This window comes from Bubalus bubalis, chromosome 7 (genome assembly GCF_019923935.1).
Source record: "Bubalus bubalis isolate 160015118507 breed Murrah chromosome 7, NDDB_SH_1, whole genome shotgun sequence".
Lineage (NCBI taxonomy): Eukaryota > Metazoa > Chordata > Mammalia > Artiodactyla > Bovidae > Bubalus > Bubalus bubalis.
In genome coordinates, this window is record NC_059163.1 from 58817436 (window position 1) to 58823435 (window position 6000).

The window sequence follows — 6000 nt, forward strand, 5'->3', positions numbered from 1 at the left end:
CAGTCCAAGGGACTCTCAAGAGTCTTCTCCAATACCACAGTTCAAAAGCATCAGTTCTTTGGTGCTCAGCTTTCTTTATGGTCCAACTCTCACATCCATACATGACAACTGGAAAAAAAACTAGACTAGACGGACCTTTGTTGGCAAAGTAATGTCTCTGTCTTTTAATGTGCTATCTAGGTTGGTCATAGCTTTTCTTCCAAGGAGCAAGTGTCTTTTAATTTCATGGCTGCAGTCACAAACTGAAGTGATTTTAGAGCCCAAGAAAATAAAGTCTTTAACTGTTTCCATTTTTTCCCCATCTATTTGCCATGAAGTGATGGGACTGGATGCCATGATCTTTGTTTTTTGAATGTTGAGTTTTAAGCCAGGTTTTTCACTCTCCTCTTTCACTTTCATATTACTCATATATATATGAGTAATATATATTACTCAAGAACCCCACATCTTCTTTATCCATTTATCTGTTGATGGGCACTTAGGTTGCTTCCATGTCTTGGCATTTTTAAATAATAAAAGAGAAAAATAGATGAAGAAATTTTATGATGACAATGACTCAATACTGAGACAAAAATTTCCAAATATTTACAAAAATAGATTATGAACTTATGAAGTATTTCTCATGGCTTAGTGAATCAAGACTAGAAGCTTCTTTTTTTGTAAACAACTATCAAATATTTTTTGAATACTTTACTCATAAAAGGATCCATCTTAGGTCCTAGGAGAGGACTATATACATCCCTGACCTTGCAGAGTTTACAGTTTAGTCAAGGAAAAAAAGAATAAAAAACATAAAATGTCTAAGAATTTAGATAGTGTCCACCACATACCAGGTGAGTGGGGCAGATCTATACACTCTAGGAATTCTACATGCAAAGCACCACTTCATAATGCTTTGTACAAATGACAGAATTTTATAGTTGAATGGGTCTTTAGAGATCATCTGGGTCAACCCTTTATTTTTTAGATGAGGGCTTTGAGACCAAGATATTAGAAGCCAGAATTCATCATTTACTCATTCATCTATTCATTCAACAAATCTTTATTGGGTATCTCCTATGATCAAGCACTTTGTTGGAGCTTGGAATTTAAAACTGAAGATGTCACAGTTTTCACTGATTCAATTCACAGATTCAAATCTTATAGAAACACATCTGTGCTCACTCAGTTGTGTCTGACTCTTTGCGGTCCGATGGACTACAGCCCGCCAGGCTCCTCTGTCCATGGAATTTTCCAGGCAAGAATACTTGAGTGGTGTGCCATTTCCTACTCCAAGGGATCATCCCAACCCGGGGATCAAATCCACATGTCTTGCGTCTCCTGCATTGGCAGGTGGCTTCTTCACCACTAGCGCCACCTGGGACGTATAGAAGCACATAGGAGTCATATGTAATCCAGCATTGTGAGTCTGTGTCGAAGAAGGCAATGGCACCCCACTCCAGTACTCTTGCCTGGAAAATCCCATGGATGGAGGGGCCTGGTAGGCTGCAGTCCATGGGGTCACTAAGAATTGGACATGACCGAGCGACTTCCCTTTCACTTTTCACTTTCATGCATTGGAGAAGGAAATGGCAACCCACTCCAGTGTTCTTGCCTGGAGAATCCCAGGGACGGGGGAGCCTGGTGGGCTGCTGTCTATGGGGTTGCACAGAGTCGGACACGACTGAAGCGACTTAGCAGCAGCAGCAGCAGCAGTGAGTCTGTGTGTGTGTGTGTATATGTGTATGTATGTAAGTGGAAGGCTGAGTGGAGATGCCTGAAAACTCTTATTTTTTTCTTAAAAAATGAAGAATGAATGATAAGATTTAGCCAGAAGGAGGAGGGGAGGAGGGAGAAAAGCTCTCCTATGTAGATGGAGAAGCGTATTTAAAGTCCCAGGAATGGAAACGTTTGGCAAGTCGTTTAGGACACCTGGGTCCTAAGAGTTAGAGGGAAATGGCAAGAAATGATTTGCAGAGATTGGCAGGGACTAGGTAATGAAAAAGTTCATGACCCATGTTGCTGGAATTTGGGCTTTACCTTGAAAGAAATAGGCAGCCATTGAAAACATTTTAAGCAAGTATGTAAGGTAGGGTAATACTGTATGCTATGCTATGCTATGCTAAGTCACTTCAATTGTGTCCGACTCTGTGTGACCCCATAGACGGCAGCCACCAGGCTCCCCCATCCCTGGGATTCTCCAGGCAAGAACACTGGAGTGGGTTGCCATTTTCTTCTCCAATGCATGAAAGTGAAAAATGAAAGGGAAGTCCCTCAGTCGTGTCCGACTCTTAGCGACCCCATGGATTGCAGCCTACCAGGCTCTTCCATCCATGGGATATAGACAGACCCAGAAATACAAAGTTAAGGCCCACACAGAAGGTCATCTGCCACACATTTGTCTGAAGAAGGAGTTCCAAGTTGTCAGCTGGCTCTTTACAGTGATTCAGAGATCCAGGCTGCTCATGTGTGTGGTCAGTTGCCCCTAAGGCCTCGCGGGGGCCTCACCCACTGCACTCAGTTGGGGAAAGTGGAAACCTTACAAGCTTTGGCCTGGAAGTGATGTACATAGTTTCTAATACATTGCAGTGGAGAAAACTAGTCCTGTGGCCACTTCTAGAGGCAGGGTGAACTGGGCAATATTCTCTGGTGTTCTTGCTTGCTCAGTCACGTCCGACTCTTCATGACCACATGCACTGTAGCCCGCCAAGCTCCTCTGTCCATGGAATTTTCCAGACAAGAATACTGGAGTAGGTTGCCATTTCCTACTTCTGGGTATCTTCCCAACCCAGAACCGAACCTGCGTCTCTTGTATCTCCAGCATTGGCAGGCAGATTCTTTACCTCTCCACCACTTCTGTCCCTACTCTGTTCTCTACTCAATGCCGTGGATGGGAGAGCACATGTTTTGGTATTTGGCCAGCATCCTCTGCCACAGGGAGGGCTCTGATCAGATCTTCACTCTAGGAGAATCACTCTGGCAGGGAGTGGGTAATACTGGAGGCACGGAAATTGGTTAAAAGGCTTGTTAATCTGAAAAATGATCTGGCTTGAACAAAACATAGTATGTAGCCGGGTAAGATGGTGAGAAAGAGATGAGTTAAAGAACTAGTTCGAAGATAATACCAACAGGCTTTGATAATCAAGTGGATATTGAGATGGAGTTTAGAAGAGAAAGGAGCCAGTGGTGACCCGGGTTTCTGACCTGGGCAACTGGGTCAAAGTAAGTACCAGGACTTTGAAAAGAAGATGGTATTCTTAACATTTTGAGTTTGAGGTATGAAATATCTGGTGTGCAGTTAGCTATTTGAGACTAAAGTTTGAGGAAAGATCTTTTTCCGAAAGTATAAATGTAAGCCCTATCAGTGTGTAAACAGTGGTTGAAACTTTAGAAATAAATGGAGATGCATCACACAAGAAGTGAAAAAGGAGTTTTTCGCAAATCTTTAAAACATTTTTATTGTGATAAAATATACATGGAATTTACCATTTAACTGTTTTCAGGAGTGCAGTTCAATGGCTTTAGGTACATTCATATTGTTGTGCCACCATCACCGTCCATCTCCAGACGTCTTTCATCTCCCCAAACTGAAACTCTGTACCCATTAAACAATGACTCCTCATTTCCCCCTTTCCTCAGCCCCTAGCAATCACCAATCTACTTTCTGCATCTATATGAATTTGACTTCTCCAGGTACTTCATATAAATAAAATAATGCAATACTTATTCTTTTGTGTTTGACTTATTTCACTTAGCATTACATTTTCATAATGGTTCATCCATTTGTAGCATGTGTCGGAACTTAATTCCCTTCTGAAAGTAAAAGTGAAAGTCGCTCAGTCGTGTCCAACTCTTTGCGACCCTGTGGGCTGTCCATGAAATTCTCCAGGCCAGAATACTGGAGTGGGTAGCCTTTCCCCTTTCCAGGGGATCTTCTCAACCCAGGGATTCAACCCGGGTCTCCTGCATTGCAGGCAGATTCTTTACCAGCTGAGCCACAAGAGAAGCCCAAGAACACTGGAGTGGGTAGCCTACCCCTTCTCCAGGGGATCTTCCCAACCCAGGAATCGAACCAGGGTCTCCTGCATTGCAGGCAGATTCTTTACCAACTGAGCTATCAGAGAAGCCCTAATTCCCTTCTGAGGTCAAATACTATTCCATTGCATGGCTATATCACATTTTATCCATTCATTCATTGATGAACATTGGGTTTCTACCTTTTGGCTGTTGTGAATAATGCCACTATGAACAGCATTATTCCCCTGGTAGCCCAGTGGCTAAGACTCTGGGCTCCCAATGCTGGGGGCCTGGGTTCAATTCCTGGTTGGGGAACTGAATCCCACATGCCACAGCAAAGAATTTGCATGCTGCAACCAAAAAGATCCCATATGCTGCAACTAAGACCCAGCAAGCTAAATAGATAGATATTTAAAATAAATAAATAAATTTATTAGAGTCCCTGCTTTCAGTTCTTTGGAGTATACACACAAAAGTAGAACTGCTGGATCACATGGCCCTTCTATGTTAAATTTTTTGAGGGATTTCCATACTGTTTGCCACAGTCTCAATTTTTGTTGCACATCAAACTCACCTCGAGTTTTAAAAAAATACATGTGCTCAGTCTCCATCCCCTGGAGACTGATTCAGTCTATCTGAATAGACACCTGACTTCTGTTTCTTTTTAGAATTCATATTCTTCAAGATACTAGAAACAAATTAATAAGGTTGGTTCTAAAAGAGTAAGAATAAAAGAATATGGAACAAAAAGTTGAAGTCCTCACTGTTAACATTTGGAGTGTATCCTTACACACACACACGCACACACACACACACACACACACACAAAAGAGCCTGGCAAGCTACAGTCCATAGGGTCACAAAGAGTCAGACACAACTGAAGTGACTTAGCATGCATGCATGCTAATTATATATAAAGCATTAAATAAATCCCTTGCCTGATATATATGTTGCAAATACTTTCTCCCAACAATTTCTCTCTCAACTCTTTTAAAAAACAGCTTTATTGAGATATAATCCCCATACCATGCAATCATCCACTAAAGGTATACAGTTCAATAGTTTTTAGTGTATTCAGAGTTGGGCAACCATCTCTACAATCAATTTCAGAGTATTACTGAACTCTGCTTTAATATATTTACATGTGAATATGGTTTTCATTTTCTATAATCAAATTATTAATTTCCTTTTGGGTTTCTGGGCTACAGAAGCAGTCCCCATTCCAAAATTATAAAGGTAGTCTCATATCTTTTTAGTACTTTTGTAGTTTGGATTTTCATGTGTGATTTTCTTAAAATTAATTTTTACTTTTATAAACTGACTCATTTGAAAAAAATGTGATGCTGGGAAAGATTGAAGGTGGGAGGAGAAGGGGATGACAGAGGTTGAGATGGTTGCATGGCATTATCGACTCAATGGACATAAGTTTGAGTAAACTCCTGGAGTTGGTGAAAGGGAGGCCTGGCGTGCTGCAGTCCATGGGGTCGCAAAGAGTCAGATATGACTGAGCGACTGAACTGAACTGAACTACTCCCCTGTCCCCTGCCCTACTTTCAACTCTGTAGCTGTTCTTCTAGAATTTGTATATTTCCACATTTGAACTTTGCATAATAGTCAGGTACGGTTGTTATCCTTCAGTTCATTAATTTGAGACTATTGATACCCTTCCATGGTAGATAAAGATTTTGGTTTCTTATGTCACCATTTTTTGTTGGTTAAAAAAATTTACTTTTTTGGTTAAATTGATATTTAGAGTTTACATTATTTTTTATGCAAATATTATTCATTGCTGAGTATCGTAGTATACTATGATTATGTTCTCTCTCTTCCTTTTTGTTTTTCTTACAGTTTAATAATTGCCTTGTTTTTCACTTGCTTAGTTGTCTGTAGCTATTGTCAAATTCCCACACCTACCAATAGCTCTTAGTACAAGGTCGATCTCTATTATTAGTTTCAATCTTTTTTCTCAGGTTACTCCTCCTGGAGACCTTTGTTTGCCTCCAT